The 17,002-nt window shown below is 41.3% G+C and overlaps 1 protein-coding gene and 1 long non-coding RNA gene across 11 annotated transcripts in view; one reads left to right on the top strand and one right to left on the bottom strand.

Annotated features, from left to right (window-relative positions):
• LOC133500289 (uncharacterized) overlaps window positions 1–17,002 on the top strand; it is a 56,402-nt gene that overhangs the window by 26,633 nt on the left and 12,767 nt on the right. For all 10 annotated transcript variants that reach the window (XR_009794851.1, XR_009794857.1, XR_009794854.1 and 7 more), the window contains one exon: window positions 14,500–16,313. This is a non-coding gene — a long non-coding RNA (uncharacterized LOC133500289). The remainder of the gene's footprint in view (window positions 1–14,499; window positions 16,314–17,002) is intronic.
• fhl3a (four and a half LIM domains 3a) overlaps window positions 1–17,002 on the bottom strand; it is a 45,921-nt gene that overhangs the window by 22,517 nt on the left and 6,402 nt on the right. The window lies entirely within an intron of this gene.

Here is a 17,002-nt window from a genome sequence, read left to right on the forward strand (position 1 = left end):
AGGATTTAAACAAGTGTCCTGAAGACAAATAGCATTGCACTAATTTAGTTATACTTGGAGTAAGTACATTTGTCAAAATCACACTTGACCCAAGACACTTGAGATGCGTCGGGACCAAAAAGCCCGTTGTCTCAATGTCAAACAATAATAATCACAGCAGCTCTAAATCATACTTTTCCTGTCAAAACCACCATGAAGGAAGTTTGGGGATCTGTGGAATGAACGTAAATTTATTTTTACACTGACTATATTTTTGGCCTACATTTGTCTCCCTTTGAGTTAAAAAAAATGCTGCCATGCATTAGTGTCTGACATCTGGTTTGCGTTGGAGAAACTATGCAGCGGACTCCTGTGCCTTGCACTTTTTTTTGGGAGAATCGCTGCCTGGAGAAAGCAAGGTTGTCTTTTTTCCCCCCTCATGTTATATTTCTTGGTATAGTATGTTTAGATGGCAACATAGAGGGGAGGAGAGGAGAGGGCGAGAAAAGACAGGAAACCTCAAAAGCAGACTTTTTAACAGGCTGCTAACTGGTCTACTGGATGTACTTTGAGATGGTAAACACACGAAGCTGGTTCCTAACAAGTAGGATGGCGTAAAGCTGTCAGGCGAAAATATACTAGCTCGGAGTTGAACTGGAAAAATGGGAGTCAAGGTAGTGAGAGTTAAGACTTCTACAGTTCTCGTGCACAGCTGGTTTTAGCATAAAAAGAGGAAATGCTTTATTTCTTTAAATCCTCTTTCTTGGCCAAAAGGTGCGATTGTTTAACTGGGACATGATTTATGGTATGATTCCATGCCCATGACACAATCAGCTAGGCTGGGTGAACATGCACAGCAACTTTTAGGCAACGTCCTGAGTCTTCGGCTGTTAAGTATTTGTGCTTGGCGATGTTTCCATGTGCCGCATACACACGTTGTGGTGAATTAACTGCTACCTCCTTGAGTTAAAAAAAGTTGTATTGTCTTTCCAGCTACCAAATTATTCTTATTTTTTGACATTATGCTCTGGGATCTGCCCCCGGCTGTTTAAAATGTATAAATCTTGATCTGAAATAATTACTCTATAATACCTCACCCAGACGGTCTCAGACAATGATCTGGCTGCAAGAAGCCCCCAGTTCCAGAGCGAAAGAGCCACTTTCAAGTTGCGGCCAAAGTTACTATCATGTCAACTTGAAACTTTCCAGAAATTTACCAGAAATCTTCCAGCCCTTTTGCAATCCTATGTATTTATGTTGGCTCTTAGAGGATCCAATGCACTATGTAATTAACATAAATGTTGTACTGATGGTTGGATTATTTCCACACTACTTTCAGAATGTTAGAAAAATTGAGTATGAAACGGTGCCGAGTGCAGGGTTAAGTTCCCTTGAAGATGATTCACCATCACGCGTCACGGTGATAAGCAAACCCGCTTGACATCAAGGCTGACTGCGAGACACAGACCAGTCATCCGCCGGTGGTCTCCCCTTTTGTTGCTGTTGCCGAGTCAGCACGAAGCGGCCTGGACGTCAAGGGGGTGCAGGGTTAAGGTCTCAAAGGCCTCCCATCTCGGCAATCTGACCTGCATGCGGCGCACACACTGACACAACTGCTTGCAATTACTTGTGGCTCGTGGCTTCAGTGATGGATGCTGACCCTGAAGGTTAATGCCGCCACAAGAATTGTTTTGAAAGCTTACATTTCCACGTACCTCATATATGTATGTAATGCCTCCACAAGAATTATTTTGAAAGCATACATTTCCACGTACCTCACATATGTATTAGCAGTAAGGCTCTTTTTTTTTTTTTTAAACAACTCAAACAACAACAACTCTACTAAAGAGGATGATTCCACCAATAACTGCTATTAGCGGGCAGAGGTCTCTCTGGAAAACAGTGTCTGTCATTTTGTCCCCCAAAAGAATAATAGCATATGTGGTTCGGGGCGTGACTCTAATTTAGAGGACAAATAGTTGGGTTTCGACACCAACACCCAGGTTAGCTATCCTAACTATCCTTGCACATTAATGAAGCTGTCTCAGATGAGAAGGAAAACATCGTCCAAGACAACCACAAGAGTACAGTGACAATGAACCTTTCCGATGGCGATGTCCCACAAGCTTCCAAAATGGCGACTGAACAGAACAAGTTTGAAGTCGATTCTCTATCGCGTGTTCCAGATAATATTGCGGTATTTTTTTTCCAAATGCGTCAGACTTGTCCAAGAGGGTTTCAGAGAGTTCTCAACTATTTCACGCAAGGATATGTACACAGAATTAAAATTTTGGGCGGAGCAGGACGCAATGTCAGAGTTACAGAGTTACAGTTAATAAACGTTGGCGATCGATGCAAAAAAGTTTGACGCCTCACAAACAACAGGATAAAATAGTGGAATCGTACCGCGCATGTAAAGCAGAGCAAGTGGTTTTTACTTGGAAAGATCATGAGTAATATCATTGTAGTCTTTATAAGTGAGTTCGGTTTGATTTTCTACATTTAAACAATGATTAACTAAGTCAGTACCGTAGTCACGAGATGAAAAAAGTTTGACTTGGCTTATAATCGAACCCAATGCTCTGTCTTAAAAGACTGATGTGATACAAATAGGCAAATAGACATTTCTCTTGGATGACATCGCCCATTTACGTATCCATAACGCGACTCTTCGGCATAAAACATTACACACTTCATTCAGCATACACTAATAAAGTGAAAGTTGTTCTGCTGCAATGTATAAAACGCTGATAATAATTCAATCAAACTCAGAGAAGATACTTCTCCCTCGTTTGCCTTCGAATATACAGCATTGTGTTTGTTGATATTGTTCACATTTAGTTGTACATGGTCTCTTCCGCTAGCCTTCATCCATCGTAGCCACTTTGTCAACTGTGTTTTAGGCTTTGGAAAATGAATCAAGCGGGCCCCTTGTAACCAGGCAGTATATCTTTCATCAGAATTGCACGTTCCCCAAGCGCATCTGAGGACCATTTTCTTCGTAACATTAACTTTTCCAAGCGCACGCTACTGACAACCAGCATTGCTTGTGGGACAATGCGACGAGAGGGGCGTGTCAAGCTAGGGGGTTAAGACAATGCGGCTATCTGATTGGCTATTATTGTATGAGTGATTGACAGGTCAGAAAGGTCCATTGATTCAATTCCCTGAGAATGAAATAATCTGGGTGAATGAAACTATTCACAGACCCATCTTCAATTAACGTAACGTGCCCTTTTTATACGGGAGGAAGCTGGAGTACCCTGAGAAAACTCATGCAAACATGGGAAGGAAGGCAAGAGCCCGGATTCAAACTGTCCTTCCTCACTCCCGTCTCGATGTTGTCCACATCTCTAAAACTGGTCCCCTTAATGACACCCTTGAGTTTGTGAAAAGGAAAAAACAAAAAATCACAGGGGAGGGAGGTTGCTCCAGTGTGCCCATGTTCTTCTCAAGTAGGAACTGTCAGATGCTCAGAGCTGTCCTGCAGGGTCATTTTGTATACATGCTGGTTAATTGTTTGTCTAACGCAGCCGGGAAAAACTCAAGCATATGTAGTTTGTGACACGAGTCCTGTAGCTTTCTTTACACACTTTGTATTCTTATTCTTCTCTTAACACACCTCATTGAGGCTGATCCACCTATAAAATAAGCACTCAAAGAAGCTACCAAAGCCAGAGAAAATGACGCGGCGTAAGATGAAGAACTGAGATCAGTCTCTCCTTTTTCCTGTTAATCGAAGAAAAAGGGTTCATAAGAGACATAAAGTCATTGTTGGCCCTGCAATCCACAAAGTCACCTGCCAAAATGTGCAACCAACAGGATGACTATCTTCAAAGTCATTTCCAGTACGCGCAGACTATTCCGCCCCCTTCTCGCAGACACATCACCATGGGAACATGCAAACACCGTCCTCACACCACACCGTCATAAAGTCCTTGGCCGGTAACGTTTGCCGCTCGTTTCGGAGCAAGGGGCTTTTATGCAGCATGCTGTGGCCATGCGCAACGTACATGCCAGAAAATACACGCAAGCACATTCATCAACACATCCTGAAACCTGCGATGCATTGTCAAGGAATTTTGTCAAATTGGAGACTCATAAATGTGTGGGTTTAGCAAGGGGTGGGGGGCTGTTAAACCGTATACATTTTTGTGGCATTAGAGTGTAAAATCTTTCAAGCTGAAACATCCCCGTCTAGCACGTCCAAATCATTACGATACAATTCTGACGATTTGAATCTGAATCTACAATCCAGAGAGGCAAAGTGTAGCCTGGGTTGTTAGCAGAATTGATGGAAAGTCTTTGAAATGGAATTCTCCGTTAACCAATTTGATGGGGAATGACGTGAGTTTGAAAGTTTGTGGTATATTTATGTTTAAAATATTAATAGAGGCAATTGTGACTAATTTTAGGAGGGGCGTCAATTACTCTTCTGTGCTAGCTAGCAGTGGTTCAGTGTAATACTTCCTAACGTGGATCTGCAACCAGTAGTACACATTTAGGATGCGGTGCAAGCTCACGACTACACCAAAGTAGAAAAACCGAGTTGATAAGGGTGGTAGTGGGGAGAGGGGACAATACAGGAAGAAAATACAGACAACAGCTGCATGCACATGTACCAACCAACCATTTGTATAAAAACTTTTGTTTGGACTTCCTTTTGGACAGAACCACTGATATTTACTTTGCTAGCTATTCTTAACATATATAACTTCATCCTTTTTACATTATCACCACCAAAATTCCTTGGCTCTCTAAGTGCCGCCATACTGACTGAGTGAAATACATCTGAACTGGACTTAAATGTATTGTTCTGGTTCTGGAAATAAAAGGTGAAGCCACTGTAATATCATGGTCACTTTGAACAACCATTTCAGTGATTCTATCGCATACCACTAGAGAGCGCTTGCGTACCACGCGTTGAGAATCACTCATGAATATCATTGGAATACTATATCTTACCATATGATGACTATGGTAAGATCAGTACGATTTCCAGACTCAAGAATTGATTTTCTTGTAAAGAAATAAAGAAATTACTCAGCATTTCTGTGCTTGGATTTTCTGTCCAACAGTCAACAATTCTGGGTTTGAATCTCAGCTCAGTCCTTTCTACGTGGAGTTGATACGTTCCGGAGTTTGAGATCAGTGAAATCCGCAAAAACTACAGCCGAAACAAGACACACTATCAAACCAAAGCAGATTTCATGGTATGTCGTGATTATTCTCGAGGTCACTGAGGGAATGAAAACACAGTGCTGCCACAAACTGGTGACTGAAGAGTATAGCACTTCAACATCAACAAGACAAGCTATTAATGTGTTTAAATTCTTTCGTTGAAGGCTCAAACATTAATGCCGCAATCGTGAGAACCAATGGAAGAGTGGTAGGAAGCATCACAAATTAGCTTAAAGTAACTTTTCACTTGCATGCTTTTACAAGCTAGCATCTATTAAATTACTACTTGTGTTTCTTTTGTCATTTCTAAATGTAGCTTCTGAAAAATGAATAACATGATGATGACAACCAGTTAGGAACCTGCAGTAGTTTGCCTCACAACTCTACTAGGTAAGAAACCTGACTTGACAGGTATAGAGGATCTTCAGTTTAAGAGAAACCTGACATACGGTACGACATTTCGAGGTCACTCACAGCACGTAATGAACAAGTTGCAAAAGTGGCATAGGAATACTAGGTCGCCTGGCACAAGAAGCCAAACTTAGCTACCGTGTAGGTTAGTAATTTACTGTCCTGCCTTCTGACTTGGAAATTCAGGTTGTGTTGCAGCCATATGAGAGTAACTCTGTTGGACACCAGGACCACCTCTACTGCAAAAAGTACCTCATTAATATCTAATTTTAGCTTGACAATCATAATTAAGGTTTTACTAAAGATATGAGGTTGTGTCAGATGCCTGTGGTTCGCCAGGTCGATTTGATCCTCACATTCCATTTGACAGTTTTTAGCTATTGTTTTAATTGACCACAAATCTGATTGTGTATATGCAGGCAATTGGCGCATTTCAATGACTGTGCAACCTGTGTGCTTATATCAGATTTCCTGTTCATCGGTATTTTTCTTTAGACTCGCACTGGAGAGCATCTGATTCCTTGTCTTGTCTTGTCCGTGACGCATAAGCCAGGAAGCCCACAAAATAGGTTCAAATGAAAACCGTAAATGCAGCCTTAGTTGAGTCAATCACAAGATTAAGTGGTGACAGGGTGGAATATGTAAACACAAAAATGACCTCAAAGTGATGACTGCTATCAAAAAGCAAAACTCCCTTTGGTGCGCAATAGATCACAGCGGATATATCAGCGGTTTTGTTTGGGTCTCCAGAGGCGCGAGTATCGAGATTCTGACTTTGTCGACTTTGCCAAAGCGGAATTGCAATCCATCAGCTCCTTATCGTTCCATTGTCACGCGCATTTTCTTTATCATGCAAGCATGCAAAACACCATCCGTCTTCCACGCCTAATTTATTACTGCCGATAAAATGCAAAAGTCCCTGCCGCTGTTGTTTAAAAACTCGAAGATGTCGTCTTTAAAAAAAATAAATACATGAACAGGTGCTTTAATGAACAGTGATAACGGCACAGGGGTTTCTGTTTGGTTATATTTACTGACATTTGATCTGTAAAAAGGGAGGATGGGCTAGGTCATTCATAAATTAGGGGAAAAAGTTAAAGTGCACAGAAAATATGATAAAATGATGATGAATATACTCATTATTTTTACCTTCTATTATTTTCACAATCATCCTGAGTGAACCAATTATTTACATTGCAATAAATAAATATTAAGTAAATGTATACAGTAAACGCACACTATACATAATGGCAAAACTTATCAAAAAATAATAACGGCAAAACTTGTCTAAAAATAGCATATATTGCCGTTTTGCAAGCTGTAAAAATACCAATTACTACTCTCCTATTAACCGACTCTTTGGTGGCAGCTTGTGATATTTATACTTTTGAACAGATAACCTGTAGTGCTGCGGAAGCTTTCTGCCGACCATGGCGTGTGTTGTAAGATGTGACTACAAACATTTTCAAGAAGCTTACCAAAACATCGGAACTTCATTCCGTGTTAATCAGAGACACTTTAAATTGGGGGTGTCTCACTCATATTTTTGGCTTGGTAATTAAAAAAAAAATATTGCAATCTCAACATTATTAAAAGTTTAGACAGTTTGTAATTTGGAACGGATTTTGGCAGGAAACAAAGTAGACGAGGCGGGTCAGATCTGACCCCTGAGCCTAGGGTTTTTCACCTGTTCTTTCAATAGCGAGAGATGTGTGGTGACTCCCATTTAATGAGTTTGACTGTGAACAATGTTAATTATGAACAGAGCTGTATTCCCAAATACATTAAAAACAGGTGTGCCTACTTATGCAACTGTCTGTTGCTCTTCTCTGTTTATTTTTGCTCCCTCTTGGGGGGGGATATATATATATATATTTTTTTTTTTCACTCAATAACTCAATTGACACATTGTCTAATGCGATAAATGAGTAGGGAAGGAAAGGAAACTGAAGGAAAAAATGGACTTTGGAAAATGTAAATGGCCAATGGGCCGCGTTGAAAAATGGAGTGGATTGTATGTAACTCACTAGCCATACCTTGGCCACCCCTGATTGACCTCACCTGTATCCTGACGCTCACACCTCTTTCCTGTAAAAGGGCTCTCTCGGCTCTTAGGAATTGGACGCTCCTGTTGCACGAGAAGGAAAGAAACACTTTGGTTGACATGCCTCCCTTGACCAATCAACCTCCGGTCATTGATTATCATCACGCATGACTTCTCAATTCAGGTCACTTAGCTTCCATTCTTTCAGCAGCGGTAATTAAAGCCTAAACTGTTTCCACTCACCATGCAAAAGGGATGTGGGGCGGCTGATGTTGGTCGGGAGGAGGGGGGGGGGGTTGAATACTTCCACAGTGAAGTCATGCTGCTTGTGTCATAGACCCTTCTCTCTCTTTGCTTTGCTCACCGTCTAGCCCTTATTTTACTCATTGATCTCACTTCCACGGCCAGCGTTGGAAGTGATTTTTTTTTCCCTTTTTTTCCCTCCAAAGCTGGGATGTTTTGGGCGATTTAAAGCGGGGGCGGGGTGGCGGGGGGGTGGGATGGAGGCAGAATTGCTAACGTATGAAGCAAAGACGTTGAGGTGAAAACAATTTCATGATGTTTGCCAGACTCTTGAGAGGAATTCGGAGATCACATTGTTTTCCTTTTGCGCACCATTGTTTAAGAAAAACCCACAAACCAAACTTTTAACAAGACTCTCTCAATAAGATAACAAGAATCTGGCTAAAAGATTTGCCACTTGTTTCTAGTTTGGTTTCTTCTCATTCCACAGCAGAAATTTGTTTCATCTGTACTGTATTGACCGATCTTCGTCTCTGTTGGTGTTCTGGCCCACTGTCCAAAAGGTATTCGCTCTATCAAGTTGCCCGTCATATGATTCTATTGAGACCACTTCATTTGGACTCCTGCTCATAAAGCTTCAAATTGATTCCTAAAACTCTTCCCCAAAAAAAGAAAAATGAAAAAGCCGGTTTTAAAATGAAAATTTCGAGATTTTTTTGCTTCTGTTTTCAAACGAAAATCGGTACTCGAACGCCTGCGACAAAACCAGGAAATACGCGCGTGGCCCGACCAGCTGACCCACGGTACGCTTTGTTGTGAGTTCCCATGCTGCCGAAAAACCCGTAAATAACATAACCCGCGCGGCATGACCAGCTGACCCACGACGCACTTTATTATTGTATATTCGAACGCACCGTGAAAAAACCCGGGAATGGCATAACGCGCAGGGCCCGACCAGCTGATCCATGACGTGTATTGTTTTTGTGTATAACGGAGCTTTTGTACGCAGACGTGGGAAATATCGATTTGGTTTACGAACAAATCGCTTCTGGAACGGATTGTGGTCGAGAACCGAGGTTGTGCTGTGCATTATGTATGTGTGAAGATAACTGAGTGCAAAAACTGAAAACTATGAAGTACTCTTGTAGATAATACATTAAAATCATTATCACCATTTCAGTTTTCCTGATTTTTAGGCTTTGTATGAGTCTCCCCTTCCCAAACATTTTGCCTTTGGATAGTCTGCCGGCATGGCCGATTTAGAGCGCCTCATTGTTAGTCCTGAGTGTGCGTACGTACACGGAAACTGCAGAATAGTGATGAAAAAAGAAAAAAAAAAAAGAAAACGTGCAATGCAGCAGCCAGTGTAAGGAAAGAGGCTTCTGTTTTAGAGTGCCTCGTTGTCATGGCTAAGCAGGCATGAGCATTTCACGGAAACGATCGTTCCGTTACCGTGTCGTTACCCAGCCTGAGAAAACGCGGAACCGAAAGTCCCAGATCTCAGAGCTTACTTTTAATAAAATTCGCCCATGTGTGGAATGTAAAACAAGTTCTCAACGAAATACAACAATCTGTATAAAACGAACGTACATGAACCCCTTTAATTTTAATGATGAAAACACCCAGCTTTGTCAGTGTGGTTTACAAACAGCACCGGTTTCCGCATCTGTGCTACGCATGCGCAAGGTCGAGTTATTCATATCCAAGTCACTCAAACGCTAGTTAAACATGTCGGTTGCTAAGCGTAAAAGACAAAATGCTCATGCCTGCTAAGGCTTTATTCTGAAGTACACGTAAAAACCGGTTCCCATGAGCATTGTCAATGGGAACCGAAAAATCGTTTCCCAGGACAAAAATCAACAGAACCGAAAGATCGGTTACCATACTTGCCGAAATCCTCATGCCTGCTAAGGAAAAACAGAGAGAGATGTAAGATCTACAGTAGTCCAGCCACTCGAGGCTTTCAGAGGCTATATTTTCACGGCTCAAATATCTACTTTTGAGTTATCACAAGATGCTAGATGAATAGCATTCACGTTTAAAGATCAAGGTAGAGGTATGTGAGCTGGGGCGTTTTGATCTACATTCTAGAAGAGAATTTTTTTTTAACAATTTTGAAGCCTCATTTGAAATATTAAACTTTTTTTCCCTCCACATTTGGCAGGGTTGTTGACATTCTTCCCCGTCTGTCAAATGTAGAAGTTTATTTTCACTTTACAGGAAGCACAAATGGTTCTGATGGAAAGATTGTCAATTAGTACGATGGGCCAGTACGACACTTTTTCATCCTTGTCAAGTAACGTTAAAATGTCCATCCATCCATTTTCTTTTGCCGCTTATCCTCACAAGCATCACAGGGACTGCTGGAGCCCATCCCAGCTGTCAACGGGCAGGAGGTGGGGTACACCCTGAACTGTTTCCCAGCCATTCGCAGGGCACATCGAGACAGACAACAGTCACACTCACAATCACACCTCAGGGCAATTTAGAATGTCCAATTAATGTTGCATGTTTTTGGGATGTGGGAGGAAACCGGAGTGCCTGGAGAAAACCCACCCAGGCACGGGGAGAACATGCAAACTCCACACAGGCGGGACCGGGATCGAACCCGGGTCCTCAGAGCTGTGAGGCCGACACTTTACCAGCTGATCCACAGTGCTGCCCATTAAAACTTTTAACAAAAAAAAAAAAAAAAAAGCTTTGGGGAAAAAAAAGAAAAGAAGCACAAGAATCACAACAGTAAGACCTGAAATGTCTGTGGGTGTGTTCACATAACCGTTATGACTTCCCACATTCAGATAATTAGACGCCGGGTTATGTCAATCCCAGTGTCTGGTGGGGGAAGGTCGGGAGAAGTCAGTCTTGGCTGTTGAAACTTTCCAAGCAGCTTTCAAGTTTTCCGCTATCTCCCCCTCCCTACATCAGTACCCTTTATAGTAAAAATACTAAAATAATTTATGGTAGTATTAGGTAGCATAAACGTTAGGTAATAACTTTTATTTAGGGTTATCAGTTAATATAGATTTAGCAATCTGTGGGAAAAATAGTTGCAAAATATTTCAGTTTTTTTTCATGTGATTTTATGGCAAAACTAGACACCCCCAAGAATTTTTTTTGTTTTCAGCTCTGATGGCCAGTGTGAAAGGAGCTGTGGTGATTCACTTGCCCTCCTTTCATAACGCAGCTCATCAAGCGTCCCAGTGTTTGCGCATCTGCGCCTTTGTGGCTTCGACGGACAGAATTTAGCAACGAGCGGTTTGCGGCCCACCGGCCGGCCTGCGAAATACAATCTATGAGTGATTACGCGCCGAGAAATGCGGTGACAGCTGCTAAGCGGGCAGGCCTCCTCCTGTGTCGTTTACTCAGCGAGCACCGCCTTCCCTATTATTCAAAGATTTCACGTCTGCAGAAATTCCAGGAACTTTTCCTCCCCAGATTCACACAACACACATGGGAAAAAAAGCTACACCATACGATGTGAAGTGCGACAAAAAGCTCGGGCAGATGTTTGACATTGTGTGTTCGCAACCAAGAATTCATACTCTGCTCAGGATCTTTGCACATATCCGATGTACTTACAAAACGTTAAGTGGAACGTTGTTGCTCATGCAAATAGATGCGCAAGTGACTAACTTGAGTGCACCTGTAATTGTTTCTGGTAAAAGCGCTAAATTACTGCGCAGTTTATTTTGCATCTTTTAGTACCGCGCCTGAAAGTACCACGTGCAAACCTAACAGATCGTCTATTCAGCTATGCGATTTTTGAGGTTCTGAATGATCTTGTTGAAGAGGTTGACTTCTAGCCACAGTCGCAATGACAAAACCCCTTTCAACTCTGCATCTGTGTTATGTAATCCAATTCCCATGGATTTGGGATGAGGTAAATCAAACAAAATATGGCGTTCATGTAGATTTTGCACCAATCTGATTGGCTATATCATTTTTGCATTGAATGGTAATTTTGTTGATTGGCTTTAATTTTTTTTTAAATTTGCCCAGCCGATCATTGGCGTCATTTATCAGTTATGCTTTTCTGTAGGGTTGCAGCTACATATTGTTTAAAAAACAGATTCATCCGTCATTTATTATTAATCAATGAGTTAATGTAAAAAAACATTTTTTAAATTTTCAACCCTTAATTCTAAAGCAGGCTATTTTACATTCACATTGCAGAAAATGGACAAACATAATTGATTCATTGACTGGATTGTTCCGTAACATCCACCAGAAAATGGGTAAATGTTGATCATTGATTTTTTTTTTTTTTTTTTTTATATTAGATGTGTGCAGATATCTTATGTTGATTAAACACAAATATAAATTAAGTTAAAAAAGGGGCTTTAAACAATAAATCAAAAATCGTTTGTAATATTATAATGTATTTATTTTCTATTGTCTGCTCCTTGAACGCGTCATATCTTGGGTCAACCTAAACACCAAACCATTTGAATTAGAAAAAAAGCGTACAATTAAGATTTATTGTTTCACTAGTTGTCTTATTTTTTTTCTCATAAATGTTTTATTTTGGGCGGCATGGTGGATCAGCTGGGAAGTGTTGGCCTCACAGTTCTGAAGTCCAGGGTTCAATCCCGGCCCCACCTGTGTGGAATTGTTCCTCCCGTGGCTGTGTGGATTTCCTCCGGGCACTCCAGTTTCCTCCCACATTCCAAAAACATGCAACATTAATTGGACACTCTAAATTGACCCTAGGTGTGATCGTGAGTGCGGCTGTTTGTCTCGTTGTGCCCTGCGACTGGCTGGCAACCAGTTGAAGGTCTACCCCGCCTCCTGCCTGTTGACAACTGGGATAGGCTTCAGCACTCCCGCGACCCTCATGAGGATAAACGGCTAAGTAAATGGATGGATGTTTTATTTTGCTCATTGAGTTCACTTTTGGTATTCCTGTCAGAATTTAGCTTGCAGCAAAGCTTTGTCCAGCGATTTAATTTTCCTGTCAGTGTGCGCATGATGTAAGTTCGTAAAAGAGGGGAACTATTTTGGTGAGCAGTAATCAAGCGTCTTTACTTCTACTTAAGAACAGAGTCAGAGTGCTTTTCCCACCTCCGGTAACAAATACAAGTACTGGAAATAAGGATCCTTAGCTCCGTTCAAGATCTTCTTAGCCTCAATTGTAAAAACTTGTCGCAACCTCTCCAGTTTGAAGAGGTGGTACGTGCTGCGTAAACTCCGTGGGGCAGGACTTGCATTTGACATCTATTGAGCTTATCCCACCCCCGACATGGTGATGACAGATGCCCCTGTAGGCAACAACCATGTGCCTGGGCCACACCTCTCCTGAAGTCATCCCTTCATTCTTCCCTATTCGCACCCAAAGTGAAGCCAAGAAAATCCCTGTTTAGCTAGTCCCTGTCGTAAATCTGAAACGCATCCACTAGTAGAGGATCTAAACTCCTTTTATAGCCACGCCAAGGACACTTTCTGCCATTTATGGAGGCTAAGCCCAAGATTGCTTGAAAGTGGGGGAGACGAATAGAAACGCTACAACCGCAGCGTGTGCCCGATTTACAACCTCAGCGTGCCACACAGAGCTTGTCAAAGCATGCCCCTCGGCGCGTACCGTCATTCGGACAAAAAGTGAGAGCACAAAACCAAGAACTTGTAAATACTTGACTGAAAATGCAGCGGCCCTGGAAGGGATGCCGGGAGGACACTTCTGGTTTAGAAGTCACATTCTGGATCGAGTTTCATCATGCCGAGCGGCTATTGTGCCGTCACTGAGAGGAGCACCCGTCCGCCAGCAAACATCAAGCAACCTCATATTGTTCCCGTTGTTGTTGGATATTAGTTTCTTTTTAAACATTTTCACCCATCCATTTGCTGTACAACTTATCCTCACTTGGGTCGTGGGTATGGTGGAGACTATACCGGCTACCTTCGGGCAAAAGGTGGGTGTATACCCTGAATAGTCACCTGACTGAGGAGAAAATGGAGGAATGGATGGATAGTTTTCTCAAAATACTTTACAAATATCTTTTTTTCCCTGTTCCCTGTTAATAGTTCTCATATTTGTTGTCATGATTGTTCTCATCCATCCATTTTCTTTGCCGCTTATCCACACAAGAGTCGCTGGGAGTGCTGGAGCAGCTGTCAACAGGCAGGAGGCGGGGTACACCCTGAACCGGTTGCCAGCCAATCGCAAGGCACATGGAGAGAGACAGCAGCTGCACTCATAAAAACACCTATGGGCAATTTAGAGTTTCCGATTAACGTTGCATGTTTTTGGGATGTGGGAGGAAACCGGAGTGCCCGGAGATAACCCACGCAGGCACGGGGAAAATATGCAAACTCCACATAGAACCTGGGTCCTCAGAACTGTGAGGCCAATATTTTACCAGCTGACCCACCCTGCCGCCATTTGTTCCCATTTTTTCCATATTTTACTAATCTTTATGTAATAATTTTCTGAATTGTAATTGTTTTATTTTTCTAAATTTCTCCAATATTTTTTTTCTAGCTTGCAATATTCTATATTCTTCAAAAATGTTCCCATTTCTCGTGATTGTCTATATTTTCCAGTTCTATTTTTAGATATTTTCTGTTTTGTTTTGTTTTTTTCACAGTTTTCCCAAATTTTATTTGTTTCTGTTTAATAACTTTCACCCCCACCCACACCCTTCCAGGTTTCACTGTCATTACCCACTTGAGCATTGAAGCGCCCCAGAAGAATGTGACAGTCACCAGCAGAGGCGCCTTCCACCCCCCCCCTCCGAGGACACCAAGAAGGGTGGATACTCTCACATGCTGTTTGGTGCAGAGGCAAAACTGTCAAGGCACGTCCCTCCACCCGAAGGCGGAGGAAGGCTAACCTCTCATCCACTGAGATAACCCCAACGTACAGGCTCTGAGCTGGGGGGCATGATATGTGCCCACATGTGCTCAGCACCTCACACTGTGGGCAAGTCCAGAGAGGGGAAAAACTCCAACTCCAAAGGAGACCTACGTTGCCTCTTTGGGCCACCATGGTTGCAGACCCAGCCACCAGGTACTTGCCATTGAGCCCAGAGGGGGCCCAGGTGACTCGCATCTGGGCGTCGTAAAAGATTTTTCTCACCATAAGGGGTCTTTGAGTCATGTTTTGTCTGGTCCCACAACTACAACGTGCTTGCCATGGATGACCCTGCCACAGGCATAAAACCTGGACAAGTTCACGCCTTGGATCGTTGGAACAAACGGATCGCTTCACCGCAAAAAGGTGACAGCTCAATGAGGGTCTAATATTTTTATATTTTTCCAAATTTTCATCCGACACATGTTTTTTCAATGTTTCTTTCAGTTAAGTTTCTTTATTATCTACAGCATTTCTGGCGGCTTAACGAGTTCCCGCCTAGGCAAGAGTTGCACAACAAGGACGGAATTTAGACCAAAAAAAAACAAAACAAAACAAAAAAAGAAACACAGATGCACGTTGAAACGTCTTGCTTGGCATTCTCGCAAGTGCTGCATGATTTCACTGCATGACTTCTGGTTCTTTGCAGCTGTGCACGCCAACACTTGTAAATGTTGCCTGGGCAACCAATCAACAAACTCGTCACTCAAGTTACCATCAGGCCACAGAACGGCAACATCCAGTAGGGGTGCAGTGGAATTTTCTAACAAACAAGATGCCTTGAAGCTATATTACATTCCCACCGTCTTGTCGTGCTTAAAAAGTGACGCATGGGTCTTAATCGAGGGCTGCATAACACATGTTCGACCAATATTGCAAAATAAAGGGAATCGGCAACAACCTCTCATGGTGACAATACTACTCTCTAGGGATGAAACGTATTACGGTGAACCATGATCATATTTGCTTGGTCCGTACTTTAGATTTAAAAAAAAAAAAAAGTGATCAACCAACCATTATTTTAATAATCAATTCATCTCTTAATTATCTTTTTGATTCATCAATGAATCAGATAAAATGATTTCTAATTTCGATCACTTTAAAAACAGGATATTATTTCAAATCATCATCCCGTGACCCTTGTGAGGATAAGCAGCTAAGAAAATGGATGGATGGAAACTTAAATCTGTTATGATTCAGTTTGTCCATAATTTCTTTCCCAGATTTTTTTCCATGTAAATATTTAGTATTTTCCATGTTTCTTTTTGTAATATTTGTGTATATTTTGTCTAATTGATCAATAAAGTACATAGAATTTTTCTTTTTTTATACTTAATTGTAATATCTTCCAAATACATTAATTTTCTTCTATTTATTTTTTGTCTATTTTGTCACTTTTTCACTATTTTAAAATCTGTCCATTATTTATTTTTGTCTAATATTTTCATTTTATATTTGCCCATTTTTTTTCAAATATTTCATTTTTTTTGTTCCAGTTTGATTCATTCATTCATTTTCTGTAGCACTTATCCTCACGAGGGTTTTGTGGGCATGCAGGAGCCTGTCCCAGCTATCTTTTTGGGAAGAGGCGGAGTACACCTGGAACTGGTAGGCAGCCAATCACAGTTATTTGAATTTCACATTTGTTTTATTCTTATTCCTAACTTTTCAGTTTTTCAAGTAATATTTCTCTTACTATTCCTTATTTTCTGTATATACTGCAGTTCTTATAGTCATTATTTTCACATTTTTCAAGACTTTTTTGTTATTTTTTGTCCTTGTGGTTTCTTATTTTGTTTATCTCTTTTTAATATATATATTTTTATGTTTAGATATATAATACTTTTGTAATATTTTGAATTCTCTTGCTTTTGGCCTTTATAATACTGTGCAATTATACATAGGATTTGGTATCCCTGACATTACTTTTTGCATTATCCTGGTATAATTGTTCGCTGTTACGAAAGTACTGAAATGAAATAATACTCATAATCCCGATCATTTGGCTCCACTAATCCTGGAATGACATTTTCTTCGCATTTCATCTCTCCTCTGCTCATGCAAATAAAACCGCACTGACTCATCCAATAATGTCACATAATAGCAGGGCACACCGGGTCATAAAATCCTTGAAAAACTAAGGTCGATATATTCGTAAATCCCCCCAATCCAGTATTAGCCAGTGGGGGGTTGCTTTCTTTGACTAGTTATAACGATGTGGTGTAACAATGTCACGCACAATTTGTCTCCTGGCAAAAATTGCATCGTTTGACCTCCTTTATGCGAGGAATTCTCCG

The sequence above is a fragment of the Syngnathoides biaculeatus genome, chromosome 5 (genome assembly GCF_019802595.1).
Source record: "Syngnathoides biaculeatus isolate LvHL_M chromosome 5, ASM1980259v1, whole genome shotgun sequence".
Lineage (NCBI taxonomy): Eukaryota > Metazoa > Chordata > Actinopteri > Syngnathiformes > Syngnathidae > Syngnathoides > Syngnathoides biaculeatus.